This window comes from Atractosteus spatula (genome assembly GCF_055471065.1).
Source record: "Atractosteus spatula isolate fAtrSpa1 chromosome 16 unlocalized genomic scaffold, fAtrSpa1.hap1 SUPER_16_unloc_2, whole genome shotgun sequence".
Classification (NCBI taxonomy): Eukaryota; Metazoa; Chordata; class Actinopteri; order Semionotiformes; family Lepisosteidae; genus Atractosteus; species Atractosteus spatula.
This window is the reverse complement of record NW_028296632.1, coordinates 434,737-460,000: the sequence shown is the minus strand read 5'-3', so window position 1 is coordinate 460,000 and position 25,264 is coordinate 434,737. Positions and strand designations below refer to the sequence as shown.

The 25,264-nt window shown below is 40.3% G+C and overlaps 2 non-coding genes across 2 annotated transcripts; both read left to right on the top strand.

Moving 5' to 3' along the window:
* Positions 1-11,109: 11,109 nt before the first annotated feature.
* trnai-aau (transfer RNA isoleucine (anticodon AAU)) lies at positions 11,110-11,183 on the top strand. The gene has a single exon. It is a non-coding gene; the product is annotated as a tRNA-Ile (tRNA).
* A 1,421-nt stretch (positions 11,184-12,604) lies between these two features.
* trnal-uaa (transfer RNA leucine (anticodon UAA)) lies at positions 12,605-12,686 on the top strand. The gene has a single exon. It is a non-coding gene; the product is annotated as a tRNA-Leu (tRNA).
* Positions 12,687-25,264: the final 12,578 nt, after the last annotated feature.

Genomic DNA, 25,264 nt, shown 5'->3' with positions numbered 1-25,264 from the left:
CTATCAGCAACAAAGCGAAATTTACACGATAGGCTACCTCAAACTGTCAGTTACACGACTGTGTATGTTGCTTAAGCCACTCCTATTTGGCATTTTAGTTATGGAGGCGAGAAGACGCCCCCCCTCTGGGTGTCTGATTTGCCACCATCTTTAACTGTTCGGTGTCCGAATCGGAGTAGCTACGCGTACGAAATAAAGTTAATCCCAACTACAAAACATATATTTTTGTGGTAAGAGGGCGCAAAACATCAGTATTTACTGCTATTAATTACTGTACGATTTATAGTTGAAATCTGAGCCTAGATATAAAGTTAGATATAAAGTTAAAATCTCGACAAAGCAATGTAGGAAATACAGAGAAAATAAATCCTTTCTGACATCTAAAATCAGTTTCGATCAAGGTCTCTAAAACGAACAAGAAAAAGAGGATTTTCGGAGGGCAATTACGCTGTGTTTATATAGAATAACTGATTTATGAGCAATCTAATTTCTTGTTCGTTTAAAACAGTGAAATGTCAGCTGCAAAAGATCGCACCAGAAACAGCACTCTCTCTGCCTGTCATAGACGTTCAGGAAAGGCTGAATGAAGTCATGTCAAGTACAATAATTCGGTGATCAATAATAACAGTTGTAGGGCAGTATATAAGGAGGATAAGGATTTTGAAGTTGACTCGAAATCTGATAGGTAACCAGTGCAAGGACTTGAAAACAGGTGTAATGCATCCCTGATAGGATTCTTGCTGTCATATTCTGAACATATTGAAGATTGCTCAGTGTGGATTTAATTTCCCCAGTGAACAGGATGTGCATTTATTAATTCTAGAAAAAAAGCCTTTCTTGATTTCTCTAGTTCCCTTTAAAATAAACTATTATTCCACAATGCAGAGTATTACATGGCCAGTATTTACACATGATATTTGTGATTTAAAGAAATTAACACAAGCAGCTTTTGGAGATTTAAGTGTTGGCTGAGTTATTGCAGGATAAAAGACTAGAGATGTTGGCAAGAAGAAGATAATTTGGGGAAAGCTGAGGAATACACTTATAACAAGAACACTTCCTAATGGGGTTAGGCATACTTTTGATGAAGATGATGAAGTTAACAGACTATATGTTTACATAGATACTGAAATAAGGATTGTATTTTAGATTATGTGTAGTTGCTGGCATTGAACTGTGTGTTGGATGCACATGAATTGAAGGAATGGGCAAACATAGCTGATGCGGATCCACAGAGCCAGCATATTAAGATGTTTATACTTAGAGGCAATTTGTTTAAATAACTAGGTATGGATACTGATGTGCAAGAGAGGTGGAAAGGCTGTTTCCTTAAGCCAGCACTATAAAATATTTTATTCTCAGTGAGATGCTGCCATTTCATCGTGGGTTTCTAACACTGTGTATAGTTCCATCCACACAGTGCCTTTACTTCCATCCATTTCTAATCTCTTTATCCAGTACAGAGGATTTGGAGCCTATCCCAGTAAGCAACGGACACAAGGCAGAATACACCCTGGACATAGCGCCAGTCCATCACAGGACAGACAGACACAAACACACACACGCCAGGGCCAGTTTTCCCATAAACCAATTAACTTACCAGTATGTTTTGGAGTGCGAGAGGGAGTCATATCACACATATGGAGAAAAACCATCTAACCCAGAAAGAACATGTAAACCCCTCACACACAGGATGGCAGGAATTGAACCTAGGACTCCAGTGCTGCAAGATAGCAATGCTAACCACTTCGCCACCATTATAAATGGATGGATATCTTAGTTATCTTTCTAGTTCACAGGTTTGCATGCATAATTTAATTTTGAAAGCCACTGAGACATCAGGTACTACTGTTGTATTTATGAAAAAGAAACAAAACAAAAAAACATACTAACAACTGAGCCATCCTACTCCTTAGTTAATACATTTTATTATTCATAAACAGTTAACATTGTTAGCAAAATATTTTGAATTATATTTAACCCTATTTTTTCTTTAGTTTTGTATTTAACTTATTATATGATAGTCAGACTTAATGTATATTTGAACAATGAAAATATATTTTTACAAGATGCGGGGGAAAGTGCAACAGCTTATTACAGTGCTAAATTTAATATTATTGATTGCTAATAGTTTATGCTAACACTTAACTTTCTTAATTAGATCTATTTAAAACAGTGAACTAAGTGTAACATACAGATGCAGCCATTCAAAGTGCGCGGTACAGACACCGCGGTACAGATACCGCAGGTATGATGACACGGGATACCGCGGTGCGTGATTGGTTGACCGACAGGGGCACTCATGGTCCATTGGTCTGTCGTAGAAAGACTTACTGTAAACGTCTTTACTGTGCTCGTTGTAGATATTGAATTTTACCACTGAAGGGAAATCTTAGTAGCTGAGCATAAAAAGAATAGGAGCATACTGTAACGCGTGTGAAGGCCATAAACGATATTAATTTTGGAACATAAACATACAGTATATAGCTGGTCTTGGTACTTTCAAGAAAAAAATACACACCAGTATTCCATTTCTCCCTAAACATTGTAAGCTTCGAAGTCTTTAACTAACGTGATACCGGAGTCAACAAGCATACTTTTAGAATTTGATTAAAAGGGAATATAATATGGAATCGCGTATCTCAAGAATTTAATAACGGTATGATTATATCCGTGTACTGCGGCAGGGCTGTGTAGGGCTGTTTCGCCTGCCTGATCATGCGAGCTGTCTTGTAGCCTACTGGTCTAGGTGTGTGCCTACCAACTGGCAGGTTGTGTGTTCGAATCCAGCTGGTGCTGGACTTTTATTTTAACAAACATTTCTTCGAAAAAATAGGTAAGCGATATTATGGACAATCAGTTGACAAATCCATTTCCTTTTTCTGATCACTCGCTTTCTGGCTACACATCTCACCTGTCCTGTTCTTTGTTTTCCTGGTTTGCTGATTATGCCTGCTGCGGTCCATTCCTACCCTCACACCTAAAGAAAACTATTTTAAATTTCTTGGCGCAGTTCATTAACCCTTGTATGTGCTGTCCGCGCCCAAAATGCAATTTTAAGAAAGTCAAAAACCGTGCTCAAATGCAATTTTCAAAGTGCAATGAAATACAATATTGTTGTCGCTGCTGTTCTGGTTGTTTTTATCCCGTAAAGCGTTTTGAGAAGCCACCTTTAAAGGCGATATATGTTGTAGAACCACTGATTCTTATGGAATGTGTTCCGCAGGAGATTCAAATTTTTATTTATTTTTTAATCGCGTATCTAAGGAAGTCTCAGTATAACTTTGTTCATGAACAAACAGTGGCATGTTACATTGTCATTGTTTTTTTTAACAAGGCTCGCCAGCTAATGTGAATCGAAACCTGTCTTGCTAGCTTTTAAAGTCGTGCATGTGTAAACGACAATTGAAAAAGAGAAAAAAAGACCTGACTGACAAGCCGATACATACTCTTAGAGTTTGATTAATAGGGAATATAATACGAAAAAACCATAAGGGACTTAAAAGCTAAAGGAGATGCTTCATATTGCTTGACTAATTTTAAAAACTAAGTTATAAATGCAGACGCTCCCTCGGTGACGCGCCGGGTGTAAATATCAAAGTATACATTCCCAACAAGAATTGTACCCATCTGTCATGCAAATAAAACACCTTGAATTGAATTGAATTGAGGGAGATAGGGGGACAAATATACTGTAGACAGGCCTCAAGGCAAATAAGATACTTATGGGTACGCAGGCATTCAAGACAGCAACATACAAAACGTTTGCACGTACTGAGTTAAGTTATTACTTGGTTTTCAAAGTGCAATGAAATACAATATTGTTGTTGCTGCTGTTCTGGTTGTTTTTATCCCGTAAAGCGTTTTGAGAAGCCACCTTTAAAGGTGATATATGTTGTAGAACCGCTGATTCTTATGGAATGTGTTCCGCAGGAGATTCAAATTTTTATTTATTTTTTAATCGCGTATCTAAGGAAATCTCAGTATAACTTTGTTCATGAACAAACAGTGGCATGTTACATTGTCATTGTTTTTTTTAACAAGGCTCGCCAGCTAATGTGAATCGAAACCTGTCATGCTAGCTTTTAAAGTCGTGCATGTGTAAACGACAATTAAAATAGAGAAAAAAAGACCTGACTGACAAGATTTAATTAATGCAGATCAGTAAATCAAGGGACAAAACAACTATTGCGCCCGGGTCCTCAATGCGCTTTGACGTGCTAATGCGTTGGTTTAACAGTCCGGGTGTGGCAAGCCCCCAATGTCTCCCGACTTCGGCAAAAGGCACCCGCCTTTCATTGGAAGACAATGAACACACTCTAGCCGTACAGGTGAATATAGCATAAAAGACACCAAGGGATTGGGTGAGCTCCCATCGCAAAAAAAAAAACTGCGAACCTGCACTACAGCGACCATAGTACAGTATGGAGACCAAGACCTTTTACGGGAAGAGACGAGGTGCTTCTGCCGCCCCAGCTTCCAAAGAGCGAAGGGTAAGCAAATACAGCAGACTTCATCTGAAATACGCGATTACAGCGCATATTACAAGGTATTATTGCCGTTTTGAATTTTAAATTCAATTATAATTATTTCTTCGTAGCCTGTTCTTCAAGAAAACACCGCACGGGCGAAACGATCTACCACAAGGACAGTAAAAAAGAAAGCGGTAAGACGGAAAAAAAGAAAAGTTTATTTTGACTTCTGTTCCGCGACTGATGAATACTACTGTGTGACTTTATTTCTTACATGACTTATGTTATTTTGCCACAGGCCGTGGGTCTCTGCTCTCGGCCACTGGCCAGGGTGCCAACCTGTAGAAGCAGCACCTGTATGGAGACATTTCGGCAGCAGCGGGAGCAGTACGATGCATTACTGGGGAGGACTGGGAGGCTAGAGACACTCCTGAAAATGCAGAGGAAGGAGACAGTATGTTCCAGCAGTCAAACAGTTGAGCAGCTGTCTCCTGAAAAGTGCCTCTCCCCGCCGCGCAGGTTGCAATGCCTGGCGGAAGCTCTGCCCCCCGCAGAGCACACACCGCCTCAGGACACTCCATCCCGGCCTCTCAGTTCACCACCGCGCAGGACTCTGTTGATGCTGTCCCCGCCGGCTATCTCCCCCCAGGAAGCACAGCGGAATTCACAGATGCCAGTGGGACGAATAATTCTCCCAGATGTCCAACTGCTACCCATCACCCAGGAGATGGAGGGGGGGTTGTACTTGCAGTGCATCGGCATAGACGGGAAAGCAAGAGCCGACCGCTACGCCGCCCTCGTGTTTCGAAATCTTGTGACTTTTGAAATTTACTGGGGGTGGACCACGTCTGTAAATTTCGATGGGTCCAGAGGCAAAAGTGCCTTGCCTTGCAATCTCCGGGAAACCATTAGTACGATGGTGAATCGGAGATTCTCAACCCTTGCTGCGTACGACTGGAAAAGAATTCGTGATCGGATCAACGAAATGCTTCGTAGGAGGAGGCGGTCTTTTCCTCTTGTCTAACAGTCTGTCCACAAACAAAACATTCCTGTTAGACAAGAGGAATTGAAAAAAAAACAATGTTGTCAATGAAAACCGGTGTGTGTGTCTCTCCCTGCTGGATGTCCCTCTCACAAACTGCTGAATGAATAAAATAATTTTATTGAAAACGAGTTTGCGATTGTCTGGTCTTTAAATTCTGGAGATACGCGATTCCATATTATATTCCCTTTTAATCAAATTCTAAAAGTATGCTTGTTGACTCCGGTATCGCGTTAGTTAAAGACTTCGATGCTTAAAATGTTTAGGGAGAAATGGAATACTGGTGTGTATGTTTTCTTTAAAGTACCGAGACCAGCCATATACTGTATGTTTAAGTTCCAAAATTAATATCGTTTATGGGCTTCACACGCGTTGCAGTGTGCTCAGGCACTAAGTAAAAGGAGATGCTTCGTATTGCTTGACTAATTTTAAAAACTAAGTTATAAATGCAGGCGCTGCTCTGGTGCGTCGGCTCCTACACAGTGCCTGTCTGCTGTAAGCGTTACAATATACATACCCAACACTGCTTGTACCCATCTGTCATGCAAATAAAACACCTTGAATTGAATTGAATTGAGGGGAGAAGGGGGGGATACTAAAGCCAATACTGGCTCAATGGGCTTTGACGTGCTAATGCGTTGGTTTAACAGTCCGGGTGTAGCAGGCTTCCAATGTCAACTCGACTCGATTAGAAGACAATGAATGTATTTTAGCCCTAAATGAATTAATAGCAAACATGGTTTACATAAAATACATTTTTCCAAGAAAGTTTATAATAATACGATCTGAGCCTACTTTAAAAATAAAGGAAAAGCATTTTCAGAGAGCAATCACACTGTGTTTATGTAGAAAAAGCGATTAGGTTTATGAGCAATCTAATTACCTAATCGCTTAAAACGCTATATAAAATAAAGTTTATTTAGAGATGAATGATCAGTGTGGTAGTTTAAATAATGTGAGTCAGGAAACTAACACAGCGCCACCGGATTTAATAACACAATAAAAACGCTATAAAATAATGTGACACAGTACAGTACAGTACAATAATACTGACCATGACTTTAGAAGCATAAATTACCTTACACTCAATTTAAACACAAGCTGTCTTTCTGTATGAACCTCTAAGCTGGTTCATACAGAAAATGTAGAAATGCATTAGCCTGATTATGATTAAAAACACATAATTAAACACGCGTTTGCGATTTAAATCAGAACACGATTAAAATCAATATAAATGTTTATATTGTAACGCATACTGTCCAGCCTCCATTTCTCTATAAAAATTTACTGTTGCACACACACACACACAATAGAAGCAGGAACCGCTGTCAGAAGGGAAGATATGTTCAAAATATCGCAAATATCGATCATGTTGCGATATTTTGAAATATAAAAGTCAACTGATTGTCCATAATATCGCTTACCTATTTTTTCGAAGAAATGTTTGTTAAAATAAAAGTCCAGCACCAGCTGGATTTGAACACACAACCTGCCAGTTGGTAGTCACGCACCTAGACCAGTAGGCTACAAGAGACCTCGCATGATCAGGTAGGCGAAACAGCCCTACACAGCCCTGCCGCAGTACACGGATGTAATCATACCATTATTAAATTCTTGAGATACGCGATTCCATATTATATTCCCTTTTAATCAAATTCTAAAAGTATGCTTGTTGACTCCGGTATCACGTTAGTTAAAGACTTCGAAGCTTACAATGTTTAGGGAGAAATGGAATACCAGTGTGTATTTTTCCTTGTGATATTTTAAGCTCTAGTTGAATGATAGGTGTCGCATTTTAAATCATTTTCGTAGCTAGAAATTATGAAACGCCCTGTTAAAAGCAAGGAAGTTTTTATGCCCGTTGAAGTAAAACAAAATGCCTGACAAAGTATGGCTTGGACAGATTCCAAGTGCTTGTACAAATGTGCTAAAGAAATTATACTTTGAGTATACAGCTTGTCCAAAGTCATCCATTATTAATACTATTAGTAATATCTTCAGTAAAGGCTTTGATATTTCTGATAAAGGTAGGTTGTGTACTTTTGTCCAACTGAGCAATCTTGCTTTCATAAAATATACCAACATTTTAATGACTGATGATTAACATGCTGTAATACACAGTTCAAAATTAAAGGCTCAAATGCTGTACATGAGAGGTTAAGCTCCCCCTGGCGGTTTTACAAGGCGACGCCGGATAGTTAACCACGTGACACCACGTTAACTGCGTCATACCGCGTGATACTGTGACACGCCCACCGGGGTATGCCGCGAAATACCTCACGCATTTTGAATGGCTGCATCTGTACTATTCAGAAATACAATCGAAAATAGTTTTGTGGTGTTTGTATGGATGAAACGTTTCTAAAATGTATAACGTAACAAAATTAAAGACGATTAAAATCTGCAATCTTTCCACTTGTAATGTCATTAGACAGAACAACACGTTTCTGGTTTGTTTTAATTAGTATTAGTTAGTAGTTAGTAGTTTTAATTTAATTAGTATTACAATTCGCACTGATTCCCTTGCGAAGATATGGACTTAAGAATATTCGTGCCTGGTCAAAAAATGGCATTAAGCACTTAAAATTAATATGGTTAATAATAGTAAACTGTAACATGCTGTAACAAGATCGGTTAAACTGCGAAGAAAATGCTTTCAGAGAAAATGTTTCAGGTGTGAAGAACATAGATCTCCAATGCAATTTCAACCAAACCTGTTCCCACACACCCTGCCCCCACTACCATTAGAATATACACAAAGCACTGAAATCTTTCGAGCTAATGATCAGGTGACCCGAGAGAGAGCGAGAGAAACACCAAGGGGTGCGGAACCAGGGAACTATTTACATGGAAAACGGGCGATCTCCCCAGACTGTCGCCCGTTTCACTGTTACCTGGATACCTCTTTATTTAGAACTCACTAACGCTGATTTTTAGTTTCGAAGGATTCAAGTAGGGTTTTAGATGAAAGGCAGCGACCTTAATCAAGCCCAAATCATAATTGAACCCATTCAGAGCCTACATTACATTTTAGCGTTTCATTCTGAGCAGAAGACCCTCACACCTGAAGAAGGCTTGCGTTTTCTCTCTTCTCTTTTAAGCATGTGTACAATGTGTAATACAATTACAATGTGTAATTACAATGCGAATCGTATGAGGGTGGGGGGGAGGTGTCTTTCGCTGGAAATCTCGCCTGCTTCTACTTTACGAACACAACCCCCTCTCTGCCGGAGTGCTGGCTGTGACGAATTAAACCGGTTTCACAGGTTTCAATCACAGACCATGTGACATGGGAGTCAGGAAACTAACACACAGCGCCACCGGATTTGATAACACTATAAAAACGCTATAAAATAATGTGACTAGGCACAGAACAAGTTTACAGCACAGTACAATAATAAATGCTGACCATGACTTTAGAAGCATAAATTGCCTTACACTCAATTTAAACACAAGCTGTCTTTAGCCCTCTAAGCTGGTTCATACAGAAATGTAGAGATCCAGGCTCAGAACACACAGCTTCATTAGCGAATACATATGCAGGACAACTAGAGAAGACGTTTTACAGAGGATGGATTTTTAGAAACATCCCATCAGTGACATCACTGAAGTCAACTCCTAGGTACGGTAACTGTCGTGTGGATAGTTTCACAAGAATCAGACAAAGGTTTAAGCATCGCTTGTTCTAGATAAAACTGCAAAAAAAACAACAACAACCCATAATGTACTTCTTTGCGGCTCTGTTTGCCCAAATCATATATTCACAACGTGAAATCTAGAAAATAATATTACGTAACCAAAATCCGCAATATGAAAACAGAACCTGTGTAATTGTTGATGGATGATGTACTCGTAACATTTTTTCAAGACGAACTACAACATTTAAAAAATGACTTGTATGTACTTGATATCTCTAATCAATCCACGGGTCCCAGCACAAAACGAAACTAAAACGCATACCGTTTCGCGCTTCTTATTAGTTGCTCAAAAGTAATTTGACCGTATGAAATGCATAATATAAACCTAGAAACATATACGTGAGCAGTACTTAAGCACTGTAGTATCGGTGTTAAGACATACATCTCAAATACTGTAAATCAAGTTAAAAATATCTCAAGACCGATTCTGGTCATAATGAAACCATGTTTCGTGTATGTTTTCTTTAAAGTACCGAGACCAGCCATATACTGTATGTTTATGTTCCAAAATTAATATCGTTTATGGCCTTCACACGCGTTGCAGTATGCTCTTATTCTTTTTATGCTCAGCTACTAAGATTTCCCTTCAGTGGTAAAATTAGATATGAATATTCAATACTTAAACGGGCACAGTTAAGACATTAAATATACATATACATACTGTATACATTACAGTTTTCATATGGTAATATGTTTATGTTCCTAAATCAATCTCTTTTATGAGCATGTGAAAGGCATGGTGAATCGATTCTCAAAAATTACTGTACTTTGCATGATTGGAAACAAATGCGTGATTGCGAAATGCTGTGGTGTTACTTTTACAAAGATGGTCAATGAAAAAAAAAATGTTGACCAGGGCAATACTTTGAGTTTACACTTACAGCTTGTCCAAGGTCATTCATTATTAATACTATTAGTAATATCTTCGTTAAAGTCTTTGATGGGCACAGCTCAAACATGAGAGGTTGAGCTTTATTAGCTCCACCTTGCGGAAATTCCGGATACTATTATTTTGCTTGTCGTATTATAGGAGAATTTAAGGTAACTCGCGGTATTTACCGGTAGCTTGCGGTAGACTGCGTACAGCGTACCGCAAAATAATGCGGTATCGCCTGCGGATTTTGAATGGCTGCATCTGTAGGCTGCCAAAAGTCTCCGAAACCAAATTTTGATAGCAGAAAATTCTCACTCGTCCAGAAGTTCCCTTGGGACCCAACATCCAGCACAGAGTGGTAAAAAAACGTCTTTTTTGGAGACCCTTGCAGTGTGCATTGGTGGTTCAGTTGTAGAATTCTCACCTGCCACGTGGGAGGCCCGGGTTCGATTCCCGGCCAATGCAGTGGCTTTTGCAGTTAGCGGCTCCATCACTTGCATCCCCTTTCAACTCGCAACTGAAAACCCACTGAAGCTTAGAAGCTGTGAGCCAGGTCAGTAACCGCATGAGGGTGACCTACAGGGAAAAGCAAAGCTTACAGCTGGAAGCGGTGTTAATGGAGCCAGCGGTGGGACGCTCACCCTGAGGTCTGTGCGGGTCCCAATGCCCCAGTATAGTGACGGAGACGCTGTGTGGTAAAAAGGCGCCGTCTTTTGGATGAGATGTAAATCCGAGGTCATAGCTCTCTGTGCTCATTAAAAGTGACCACCAAAACCTTTGACAAAAGCTCTTGGTAATTGATGGTCTTCAATAATGCTTCTCCTTTAGGTACATTTGAAATCAGCTGAAAAATGCTATGAAATGGGGGGGCACTTCAGGCCAGTGTAGGATTTGGGTTACAAGAACCATTAAACAGCACGAGAAAGCCCGTACACTGAATCGCAGGGCTTTCTATTCAAAGAAGGACAAAAGAAACTTCCCTGAATTCCATTTTTTGCAGCACAGAGAGGACAGCAAGCACGAGGCCTGTTAGCTCAGTTGGTTAGAGCGTGGTGCTAATAACGCCAAGGTCGCGGGTTCGATCCCCGTTCGGGCCAGGCAGTCTCCTCCTCTCTTGCCAAAACCCGTTGCTTTCTTGCTGTGGTGAGATTGGTGGTAATGCAAAGACGCCACATACTGCCGACAGACGAGAGTGTTGCGGGAGAAGAGAGAAGTGATGGAAGATTGAAGAGTGTCCTAGGTGGAGCCAAGATGAAGTGTCACAATTGCCTAGGGGAGGATTTCAAATGTTTAAGATGGTAAAAATAACCGGAAATGATCCCCCAGTCCGGCGCAGTCTGACGTACTTCTGTACCTCACCATTTGCATAAGTGAGGCTCCAGTTATACATCTAGTTTCACTTTAAATGACAAAACTGAAGAGACTTAAAAGAGCTGGAGAGGATTTCTTACAACTTTTGAGCCGGCACAGTTTTCGAAAACGTTTTCTTCACGCTGCACTATACAACACAGACAGCCAAGAGTCTCCAAAACAAAACGAATTGACAGATAGGAGAAAAGTCCCACTCGTCCTAAAGTTCCCAAAATCCAGCACTGAGCGTAAACAAAGTGTTCAAGTAGCGTGGGAATGCAACCCCTAATCCTAGCTGGAGTTTGAGCGTCTGGTTCAGAGTTTGCTCAAGAGTTTACCTTTCACAGATGCGCAAAGATGAATGTTGAGGGTGCACGCTTCAAGGCGCCTTACAGTGCAGGGAGTGATTAGAGACGATTCGTGACGTGTGCTCGTTCCCATATACCGTACGCCCCGGGTTGCAGTGCTAGGATGACGTCCAATACCGCTTCGGCACGTAACGGCATTATATTCAAGTGCAGGACGTGAGGGTTTTATTTTGTTCGTTTTGTTCTGCTCTGCTTTGCTTTGTTTTGCTTTCCATGGCGTTCGTAAGAGCGTCAATAAAAAGGCGATTCCAGCGTCTAACACGAATATAAGAGCTATTTCAAGTGCGGCTTCTAAAATGCTTGTAGACATTTGTCTGTTGTTGATTGTTTTTTTGTGTCTAACAAAGTGCCATTTTCCTGTCCGGACGGGGAGACTTTATCATTCCCACATGAAGCAACCCTTAAGTCCTCTGAGGCGTGACTGTCTGCAAGGTTTGTATTTTGGAAAGGTTTTTTTTTTTTAACGGAGAATGACTTTGAAAAAGATTTCCGCCGGCGTCTCGCGATCCGTGTGAGATTGTAGCAAGAACATGGTGCGGCTTCTTAAATGCTTGTGGACATTTGTCTGTTGTTGATTGTTTCTTTGTGTCTAACAAAGTGCCATTTTCCTGTCCGGACGGGGAGACTTTATCATTCCCACATGAAGCCACCCTTAAGTCCTCTGAGGCGTGTCTGTCTGCAAGTCTTGTATTTTGGAAAGGTTTTTTTTTTAATGGAGAACGACTTTGAAAAAGGTTTCCGCCGGCGCCTCGCGATCCATGTGAGATTGTAGCAAGAACGCAGCAACCACAGCGCTTGCTGTAGTCGTGGCCGAGTGGTTAAGGCGATGGACTTAAAATCCATTGGGGTCTCCCTGCGCAGGTTCGAATCCTGCCGACTACGGTGTCCTCCTCACGTTGTCGTGTGTCGGTGCAAGCAAGTGCCTTTCTGCTTTTCCTGGTGGTTTTAAAACGCGAGATCGCTTATACCCGCTGCCTTGGAAAGAAATGTCTACATGTTTACTTGCACATTGTCTATTGTTTGTTTGTACATTGTCTTGATGCACTGTTTGCACTTTGTCTTGTTTTTGTCTTGTTTTTTACACTTGTTTTACAATCGAGAGACCTTCTGTAAGTAAGAATTCCATTGTACCAGTACCGGTTACATATGGCAATAAAGTTCAAGTTCAAATGCTTCAGCGTCCGCAAACTGCATTTTGCAGCTGGAAGCAGATGGTGACGCTTTTTGCGGTCGCGTGTCTTGTGCCCCATTTCCGGCCTTTAACATCGAATCAATAAAGCTGTTAGAACCGACACCATAGGTGCTTTTCTTACAACTTTCGATCTGACTCAGTTTCGGAATGCAATTCCTGAACACTGCGAGAGACAACCTACAGATGCAGCCATTCAAAATGAGCGGTAAAAACCCGTGGTACAGTAACCAACCCGCAGGGCACCGTAGGGCACCGCGGTAAGTGATTGGTTGGCCAAAATGACCGACAGGGGCACTCGTGGTGCATTGGTTAGTAGTGAAAAGATTTAATCATCTAATATCTTTACTGTGCACATTTCAATCCGCTTAGTTTTGAATATTTATATGGAATTTTACCACTAAAGGGAAATTTTAGTAGCTGAGCATAAAAAGAAGAGGAGCATAACGCATCTGAAGGTCATAAACGATATTAATTTAGGAACATAAACATTACTGTATGTACATAAACTGTACTGTGTATGGCTGGTCTTGATAGTTTAAAGAAAAAATTCACACCAGTCTTCCATTTCTCCCTAAACATTTTAAGCATGAAAGTTTTATGAAACGGTACCCAAATATGTGATTGCTGTATAGAATGAATTTTAATTTTTAAAAATTATTTAACACGAAAATTAAGCTGTTTACATCTTCCGCCTGAGAACAGTCACCCGTTGCTACCCAACGCAGAAACACAGCCACTAACTAGCAAAGAGAGGACATTAGCTAGCCAATATGATAAAGAAATAAATGATTATTTTGTTTATTTCTTTTGCACATTTATTTGAACATTTCCATCGATTGTACAAGCACTTGGAAACTGTCCAATCCCTAGTTCATCAAGCATTTACCGGTCTGGTGCCGGTCTGTGTCTTCTAGGATATAATGCCAGCGAACTCTTGTTTTTATGTCCACTATAACTACGCTGGGCAAACGTTCCGAGGTCAAATTCTTCCAGCACGGGGGTACCTTTAAAGCGGAGACGACGGCACCGAAATTTTTTGGCGCGCCTTCTCTTTAAAGCCCTGGCCAAATATGAAGACAGTACGTACAGTTATAATTCAAACGGAATTAAAAACTACACATCCCAGTTACCATGGTGGTGCATGTGATCATTGCGTTTAACCAACGAAACAGGGCGAAAAATCAGTCACATGACTTTGGGGCAGAGTTTCGAAAGCTTAACCTATCAGCAACAAAGCGAAATTTACACGATAGGCTACCTCAATCTGTCAGTTACACGACTGTGTATGTCGCTTAAGCCACTCCTATTTGGCATTTTAGTTATGGAGGCGAGAAGACGCCCCCCCTCTGGGTGTCTGATTTGCCACCATCTTTAACTGTTCGGTGTCCGAATCGGAGTAGCTACGCGTACGAAATAAAGTTAATCCCAACTACAAAACATATATTTTTGTGGTAAGAGGGCGCAAAACATCAGTATTTACTGCTATTAATTACTGTACGATTTATAGTTGAAATCTGAGCCTAGATATAAAGTTAGATATAAAGTTAAAATCTCGACAAAGCAATGTAGGAAATACAGAGAAAATAAATCCTTTCTGACATCTAAAATCAGTTTCGATCAAGGTCTCTAAAACGAAAAAGAAAAAGAGGATTTTCGGAGGGCAATTACGCTGTGTTTATATAGAATAACTGATTTATGAGCAATCTAATTTCTTGTTCGTTTAAAACAGTGAAATGTCAGCTGCAAAAGATCGCACCAGAAACAGCACTCTCTCTGCCTGTCATAGACGTTCAGGAAAGGCTGAATGAAGTCATGTCAAGTACAATAATTCGGTGATCAATAATAACAGTTGTAGGGCAGTATATAAGGAGGATAAGGATTTTGAAGTTGACTCGAAATCTGATAGGTAACCAGTGCAAGGACTTGAAAACAGGTGTAATGCATCCCTGATAGGATTCTTGCTGTCATATTCTGAACATATTGAAGATTGCTCAGTGTGGATTTAATTTCCCCAGTGAACAGGATGTGCATTTATTAATTCTAGAAAAAAAGCCTTTCTTGATTTCTCTAGTTCCCTTTAAAATAAACTATTATTCCACAATGCAGAGTATTACATGGCCAGTATTTACACATGATATTTGTGATTTAAAGAAATTAACACAAGCAGCTTTTGGAGATTTAAGTGTTGGCTGAGTTATTGCAGGATAAAAGACTAGAGATGTTGGCAAGAAGAAGATAATTTGGGGAAAGCTGAGGAATACACTTATAACAAGAACACTTCCTAATGGGGTTAGGCATACTTTTGATGAAGATGATGAAGTTAACAGACTATATGTTTACATAGATACTGAAATAAGGATTGTATTTTAGATTATGTGTAGTTGCTGGCATTGAACTGTGTGTTGGATGCACATGAATTGAAGGAATGGGCAAACATAGCTGATGCGGATCCACAGAGCCAGCATATTAAGATGTTTATACTTAGAGGCAATTTGTTTAAATAACTAGGTATGGATACTGATGTGCAAGAGAGGTGGAAAGGCTGTTTCCTTAAGCCAGCACTATAAAATATTTTATTCTCAGTGAGATGCTGCCATTTCATCGTGGGTTTCTAACACTGTGTATAGTTCCATCCACACAGTGCCTTTACTTCCATCCATTTCTAATCTCTTTATCCAGTACAGAGGATTTGGAGCCTATCCCAGTAAGCAACGGACACAAGGCAGAATACACCCTGGACATAGCGCCAGTCCATCACAGGACAGACAGACACAAACACACACACGCCAGGGCCAGTTTTCCCATAAACCAATTAACTTACCAGTATGTTTTGGAGTGCGAGAGGGAGTCATATCACACATATGGAGAAAAACCATCTAACCCAGAGAGAACATGTAAACCCCTCACACACAGGATGGCAGGAATTGAACCTAGGACCCCAGTGCTGCAAGATAGCAATGCTAACCACTTCGCCACCATTATAAATGGATGGATATCTTAGTTATCTTTCTAGTTCACAGGTTTGCATGCATAATTTAATTTTGAAAGCCACTGAGACATCAGGTACTACTGTTGTATTTATGAAAAAGAAACAAAACAAAAAAACATACTAACAACTGAGCCATCCTACTCCTTAGTTAATACATTTTATTATTCATAAACAGTTAACATTGTTAGCAAAATATTTTGAATTATATTTAACCCTATTTTTTCTTTAGTTTTGTATTTAACTTATTATATGATAGTCAGACTTAATGTATATTTGAACAATGAAAATATATTTTTACAAGATGCGGGGGAAAGTGCAACAGCTTATTACAGTGCTAAATTTAATATTATTGATTGCTAATAGTTTATGCTAACACTTAACTTTCTTAATTAGATCTATTTAAAACAGTGAACTAAGTGTAACATACAGATGCAGCCATTCAAAGTGCGCGGTACAGACACCGCGGTACAGATACCGCAGGTATGATGACACGGGATACCGCGGTGCGTGATTGGTTGACCGACAGGGGCACTCATGGTCCATTGGTCTGTCGTAGAAAGACTTACTGTAAACGTCTTTACTGTGCTCGTTGTAGATATTGAATTTTACCACTGAAGGGAAATCTTAGTAGCTGAGCATAAAAAGAATAGGAGCATACTGTAACGCGTGTGAAGGCCATAAACGATATTAATTTTGGAACATAAACATACAGTATATAGCTGGTCTTGGTACTTTCAAGAAAAAAATACACACCAGTATTCCATTTCTCCCTAAACATTGTAAGCTTCGAAGTCTTTAACTAACGTGATACCGGAGTCAACAAGCATACTTTTAGAATTTGATTAAAAGGGAATATAATATGGAATCGCGTATCTCAAGAATTTAATAACGGTATGATTATATCCGTGTACTGCGGCAGGGCTGTGTAGGGCTGTTTCGCCTGCCTGATCATGCGAGCTGTCTTGTAGCCTACTGGTCTAGGTGTGTGCCTACCAACTGGCAGGTTGTGTGTTCGAATCCAGCTGGTGCTGGACTTTTATTTTAACAAACATTTCTTCGAAAAAATAGGTAAGCGATATTATGGACAATCAGTTGACAAATCCATTTCCTTTTTCTGATCACTCGCTTTCTGGCTACACATCTCACCTGTCCTGTTCTTTGTTTTCCTGGTTTGCTGATTATGCCTGCTGCGGTCCATTCCTACCCTCACACCTAAAGAAAACTATTTTAAATTTCTTGGCGCAGTTCATTAACCCTTGTATGTGCTGTCCGCGCCCAAAATGCAATTTTAAGAAAGTCAAAAACCGTGCTCAAATGCAATTTTCAAAGTGCAATGAAATACAATATTGTTGTCGCTGCTGTTCTGGTTGTTTTTATCCCGTAAAGCGTTTTGAGAAGCCACCTTTAAAGGCGATATATGTTGTAGAACCACTGATTCTTATGGAATGTGTTCCGCAGGAGATTCAAATTTTTATTTATTTTTTAATCGCGTATCTAAGGAAGTCTCAGTATAACTTTGTTCATGAACAAACAGTGGCATGTTACATTGTCATTGTTTTTTTTAACAAGGCTCGCCAGCTAATGTGAATCGAAACCTGTCTTGCTAGCTTTTAAAGTCGTGCATGTGTAAACGACAATTGAAAAAGAGAAAAAAAGACCTGACTGACAAGCCGATACATACTCTTAGAGTTTGATTAATAGGGAATATAATACGAAAAAACCATAAGGGACTTAAAAGCTAAAGGAGATGCTTCATATTGCTTGACTAATTTTAAAAACTAAGTTATAAATGCAGACGCTCCCTCGGTGACGCGCCGGGTGTAAATATCAAAGTATACATTCCCAACAAGAATTGTACCCATCTGTCATGCAAATAAAACACCTTGAATTGAATTGAATTGAGGGAGATAGGGGGACAAATATACTGTAGACAGGCCTCAAGGCAAATAAGATACTTATGGGTACGCAGGCATTCAAGACAGCAACATACAAAACGTTTGCACGTACTGAGTTAAGTTATTACTTGGTTTTCAAAGTGCAATGAAATACAATATTGTTGTTGCTGCTGTTCTGGTTGTTTTTATCCCGTAAAGCGTTTTGAGAAGCCACCTTTAAAGGTGATATATGTTGTAGAACCGCTGATTCTTATGGAATGTGTTCCGCAGGAGATTCAAATTTTTATTTATTTTTTAATCGCGTATCTAAGGAAATCTCAGTATAACTTTGTTCATGAACAAACAGTGGCATGTTACATTGTCATTGTTTTTTTTAACAAGGCTCGCCAGCTAATGTGAATCGAAACCTGTCATGCTAGCTTTTAAAGTCGTGCATGTGTAAACGACAATTAAAATAGAGAAAAAAAGACCTGACTGACAAGATTTAATTAATGCAGATCAGTAAATCAAGGGACAAAACAACTATTGCGCCCGGGTCCTCAATGCGCTTTGACGTGCTAATGCGTTGGTTTAACAGTCCGGGTGTGGCAAGCCCCCAATGTCTCCCGACTTCGGCAAAAGGCACCCGCCTTTCATTGGAAGACAATGAACACACTCTAGCCGTACAGGTGAATATAGCATAAAAGACACCAAGGGATTGGGTGAGCTCCCATCGCAAAAAAAAAAACTGCGAACCTGCACTACAGCGACCATAGTACAGTATGGAGACCAAGACCTTTTACGGGAAGAGACGAGGTGCTTCTGCCGCCCCAGCTTCCAAAGAGCGAAGGGTAAGCAAATACAGCAGACTTCATCTGAAATACGCGATTACAGCGCATATTACAAGGTATTATTGCCGTTTTGAATTTTAAATTCAATTATAATTATTTCTTCGTAGCCTGTTCTTCAAGAAAACACCGCACGGGCGAAACGATCTACCACAAGGACAGTAAAAAAGAAAGCGGTAAGACGGAAAAAAAGAAAAGTTTATTTTGACTTCTGTTCCGCGACTGATGAATACTACTGTGTGACTTTATTTCTTACATGACTTATGTTATTTTGCCACAGGCCGTGGGTCTCTGCTCTCGGCCACTGGCCAGGGTGCCAACCTGTAGAAGCAGCACCTGTATGGAGACATTTCGGCAGCAGCGGGAGCAGTACGATGCATTACTGGGGAGGACTGGGAGGCTAGAGACACTCCTGAAAATGCAGAGGAAGGAGACAGTATGTTCCAGCAGTCAAACAGTTGAGCAGCTGTCTCCTGAAAAGTGCCTCTCCCCGCCGCGCAGGTTGCAATGCCTGGCGGAAGCTCTGCCCCCCGCAGAGCACACACCGCCTCAGGACACTCCATCCCGGCCTCTCAGTTCACCACCGCGCAGGACTCTGTTGATGCTGTCCCCGCCGGCTATCTCCCCCCAGGAAGCACAGCGGAATTCACAGATGCCAGTGGGACGAATAATTCTCCCAGATGTCCAACTGCTACCCATCACCCAGGAGATGGAGGGGGGGTTGTACTTGCAGTGCATCGGCATAGACGGGAAAGCAAGAGCCGACCGCTACGCCGCCCTCGTGTTTCGAAATCTTGTGACTTTTGAAATTTACTGGGGGTGGACCACGTCTGTAAATTTCGATGGGTCCAGAGGCAAAAGTGCCTTGCCTTGCAATCTCCGGGAAACCATTAGTACGATGGTGAATCGGAGATTCTCAACCCTTGCTGCGTACGACTGGAAAAGAATTCGTGATCGGATCAACGAAATGCTTCGTAGTAGGAGGCGGTCTTTTCCTCTTGTCTAACAGTCTGTCCACAAACAAAACATTCCTGTTAGACAAGAGGAATTGAAAAAAAAACAATGTTGTCAATGAAAACCGGTGTGTGTGTCTCTCCCTGCTGGATGTCCCTCTCACAAACTGCTGAATGAATAAAATAATTTTATTGAAAACGAGTTTGCGATTGTCTGGTCTTTAAATTCTGGAGATACGCGATTCCATATTATATTCCCTTTTAATCAAATTCTAAAAGTATGCTTGTTGACTCCGGTATCGCGTTAGTTAAAGACTTCGATGCTTAAAATGTTTAGGGAGAAATGGAATACTGGTGTGTATGTTTTCTTTAAAGTACCGAGACCAGCCATATACTGTATGTTTAAGTTCCAAAATTAATATCGTTTATGGGCTTCACACGCGTTGCAGTGTGCTCAGGCACTAAGTAAAAGGAGATGCTTCGTATTGCTTGACTAATTTTAAAAACTAAGTTATAAATGCAGGCGCTGCTCTGGTGCGTCGGCTCCTACACAGTGCCTGTCTGCTGTAAGCGTTACAATATACATACCCAACACTGCTTGTACCCATCTGTCATGCAAATAAAACACCTTGAATTGAATTGAATTGAGGGGAGAAGGGGGGGATACTAAAGCCAATACTGGCTCAATGGGCTTTGACGTGCTAATGCGTTGGTTTAACAGTCCGGGTGTAGCAGGCTTCCAATGTCAACTCGACTCGATTGGAAGACAATGAACGTATTTTAGCCCTAAATGAATTAATAGCAAACATGGTTTACATAAAATACATTTTTCCAAGAAAGTTTATAATAATACGATCTGAGCCTACTTTAAAAATAAAGGAAAAGCATTTTCAGAGAGCAATCACACTGTGTTTATGTAGAAAAAGCGATTAGGTTTATGAGCAATCTAATTACCTAATCGCTTAAAACGCTATATAAAATAAAGTTTATTTAGAGATGAATGATCAGTGTGGTAGTTTAAATAATGTGAGTCAGGAAACTAACACAGCGCCACCGGATTTAATAACACAATAAAAACGCTATAAAATAATGTGACACAGTACAGCACAGTACAATAATACTGACCATGACTTTAGAAGCATAAATTACCTTACACTCAATTTAAACACAAGCTGTCTTTCTGTATGAACCTCTAAGTTGGTTCATACAGAAAATGTAGAAATGCATTAGCCTGATTATGATTAAAAACACATAATTAAACACGCGTTTGCGATTTAAATCAGAACACGATTAAAATCAATATAAATGTTTATATTGTAACGCATACTGTCCAGCCTCCATTTCTCTATAAAAATTTACTGTTGCACACACACACACACAATAGAAGCAGGAACCGCTGTCAGAAGGGAAGATATGTTCAAAATATCGCAAATATCGATCATGTTGCGATATTTTGAAATATAAAAGTCAACTGATTGTCCATAATATCGCTTACCTATTTTTTCGAAGAAATGTTTGTTAAAATAAAAGTCCAGCACCAGCTGGATTTGAACACACAACCTGCCAGTTGGTAGTCACGCACCTAGACCAGTAGGCTACAAGAGAACTTGCATGATCAGGTAGGCGAAACAGCCCTACACAGCCCTGCCGCAGTACACGGATGTAATCATACCGTTATTAAATTCTTGAGATACGCGATTCCATATTATATTCCCTTTTAATCAAATTCTAAAAGTATGCTTGTTGACTCCGGTATCACGTTAGTTAAAGACTTCGAAGCTTACAATGTTTAGGGAGAAATGGAATACCGGTGTGTATTTTTCCTTGTGATATTTTAAGCTCTAGTTGAATGATAGGTGTCGCATTTTAAATCATTTTCGTAGCTAGAAATTATGAAACGCCCTGTTAAAAGCAAGGAAGTTTTTATGCCCGTTGAAGTAAAACAAAATGCCTGACAAAGTATGGCTTGGACAGATTACAAGTGCTTGTACAAATGTGCTAAAGAAATTATACTTTGAGTATACAGCTTGTCCAAAGTCATCCATTATTAATACTATTAGTAATATCTTCAGTAAAGGCTTTGATATTTCTGATAAAGGTAGGTTGTGTACTTTTGTCCAACTGAGCAATCTTGCTTTCATAAAATATACCAACATTTTAATGACTGATGATTAACATGCTGTAATACACAGTTCAAAATTAAAGGCTCAAATGCTGTACATGAGAGGTTAAGCTCCCCCTGGCGGTTTTACAAGGCGACGCCGGATAGTTAACCACGTGACACCACGTTAACTGCGTCATACCGCGTGATACTGTGACACGCCCACCGGGGTATGCCGCGAAATACCTCACGCATTTTGAATGGCTGCATCTGTACTATTCAGAAATACAATCGAAAATAGTTTTGTGGTGTTTGTATGGATGAAACGTTTCTAAAATGTATAACGTAACAAAATTAAAGACGATTAAAATCTGTAATCTTTCCACTTGTAATGTCATTAGACAGAACAACACGTTTCTGGTTTGTTTTAATTAGTATTAGTTAGTAGTTAGTAGTTTTAATTTAATTAGTATTACAATTCGCACTGATTCCCTTGTGAAGATATGGACTTAAGAATATTCGTGCCTGGTCAAAAAATGGCATTAAGCACTTAAAATTAATATGGTTAATAATAGTAAACTGTAACATGCTGTAACAAGATCGGTTAAACTGCGAAGAAAATGCTTTCAGAGAAAATGTTTCAGGTGTGAAGAACATAGATCTCCAATGCAATTTCAACCAAACCTGTTCCCACACACCCTGCCCCCACTACCATTAGAATATACACAAAGCACTGAAATCTTTCGAGCTAATGATCAGGTGACCCGAGAGAGAGCGAGAGAAACACCAAGGGGTGCGGAACCAGGGAACTATTTACATGGAAAACGGGCGATCTCCCCAGACTGTCGCCCGTTTCACTGTTACCTGGATACCTCTTTATTTAGAACTCACTAACGCTGATTTTTAGTTTCGAAGGATTCAAGTAGGGTTTTAGATGAAAGGCAGCGACCTTAATCAAGCCCAAATCATAATTGAACCCATTCAGAGCCTACATTACATTTTAGCGTTTCATTCTGAGCAGAAGACCCTCACACCTGAAGAAGGCTTGCGTTTTCTCTCTTCTCTTTTAAGCATGTGTACAATGTGTAATACAATTACAATGTGTAATTACAATGCGAATCGTATGAGGGTGGGGGGGAGGTGTCTTTCGCTGGAAATCTCGCCTGCTTCTACTTTACGAACACAACCCCCTCTCTGCCGGAGTGCTGGCTGTGACGAATTAAACCGGTTTCACAGGTTTCAATCACAGACCATGTGACATGGGAGTCAGGAAACTAACACACAGCGCCACCGGATTTGATAACACTATAAAAACGCTATAAAATAATGTGACTAGGCACAGAACAAGTTTACAGCACAGTACAATAATAAATGCTGACCATGACTTTAGAAGCATAAATTGCCTTACACTCAATTTAAACACAAGCTGTCTTTAGCCCTCTAAGCTGGTTCATACAGAAATGTAGAGATCCAGGCTCAGAACACACAGCTTCATTAGCGAATACATATGCAGGACAACTAGAGAAGACGTTTTACAGAGGATGGATTTTTAGAAACATCCCATCAGTGACATCACTGAAGTCAACTCCTAGGTACTGTAACTGTCGTGTGGATAGTTTCACAAGAATCAGACAAAGGTTTAAGCATCGCTTGTTCTAGATAAAACTGCAAAAAAAACAACAACAACCCATAATGTACTTCTTTGCGGCTCTGTTTGCCCAAATCATATATTCACAACGTGAAATCTAGAAAATAATATTACGTAACCAAAATCCGCAATATGGAAACAGAACCTGTGTAATTGTTGATAGATGATGTACTCGTAACATTTTTTCAAGACGAACTACAACATTTAAAAAATGACTTGTATGTACTTGATATCTCTAATCAATCCACGGGTCCCAGCACAAAACGAAACTAAAACGCATACCGTTTCGCGCTTCTTATTAGTTGCTCAAAAGTAATTTGACCGTATGAAATGCATAATATAAACCTAGAAACATATACGTGAGCAGTACTTAAGCACTGTAGTATCGGTGTTAAGACATACCTCTCAGTCTCCTCCTCTCTTGCCAAAACCCGTTGCTTTCTTGCTGTGGTGAGATTGGTGGTAATGCAAAGACGCCACATACTGCCGACAGACGAGAGTGTTGCGGGAGAAGAGAGAAGTGATGGAAGATTGAAGAGTGTCCTAGGTGGAGCCAAGATGAAGTGTCACAATTGCCTAGGGGAGGATTTCAAATGTTTAAGATGGTAAAAATAACCGGAAATGATCCCCCAGTCCGGCGCAGTCTGACGTACTTCTGTCATATAAAGTGAAACTAGATGTCGAACTGGAGCCTCACCATTTGCATAAGTGAGGCTCCAGTTATACATCTAGTTTCACTTTAAATGACAAAACTGAAGAGACTTAAAAGAGCTGGAGAGGATTTCTTACAACTTTTGAGCCGGCACAGTTTTCAAAAACGTTTTCTTCACGCTGCACTATACAACACAGACAGCCAAGAGTCTCCAAAACAAAACGAATTGACAGATAGGAGAAAAGTCCCACTCGTCCTAAAGTTCCCAAAATCCAGCACTGAGCGTAAACAAAGTGTTCAAGTAGCGTGGGAATGCTACCCCTAATGCTAGCTGGAGTTTGAGTGTCTGGTTCAGAGTTTGCTCAAGAGTTTACCTTTCACAGATGCGCAAAGATGAATGTTGAGGGTGCACGCTTCAAGGCGCCTTACAGTGCAGGGAGTTATTAGAGACAATTCGTGACGTGTGCTCATTCCCATATACCGTACGCCCCGGGTTGCAGTGCTAGGATGACGTCCAATACCGCTTCGGCACGTAACGGCATTATATTCAAGTGCAGGACGTGAGGGTTTTATTTTGTTCGTTTTGTTCTGCTCTGCTTTGCTTTGTTTTGCTTTCCATGGCGTTCGTAAGAGCGTCAATAAAAAGGCGATTCCTGCATCTAACACGAATGTAAGAGCTATTTCAAGTGCGGCTTCTAAAATGCTTGTAGACATTTGTCTGTTGTTGATTGTTTTTTTGTGTCTAACAAAGTGCCATTTTCCTGTCCGGACGGGGAGACTTTATCATTCCGACATGAAGCAACCCTTAGTTCCTTGGAGGCGTGTCTGTCTGCAAGGTTTGTATTTTGGAAAGGTTTTTTTTTTTAACGGAGAACGACTTTGAAAAAGATTTCCGCCGGCGTCTCGCGATCCGTGTGAGATTGTAGCAAGAACATGGTGCGGCTTCTTAAATGCTTGTGGACATTTGTCTGTTGTTGATTGTTTCTTTGTGTCTAACAAAGTGCCATTTTCCTGTCCGGACGGGGAGACTTTATCATTCCCACATGAAGCCACCCTTAAGTCCTCTGAGGCGTGTCTGTCTGCAAGGCTTGTATTTTGGAAAGGTTTTTTTTTTAATGGAGAACGACTTTGAAAAAGGTTTCCGCCAGCGCCTCGCGATCCATGTGAGATTGTAGCAAGAACGCAGCAACAGCGGTGCTCACT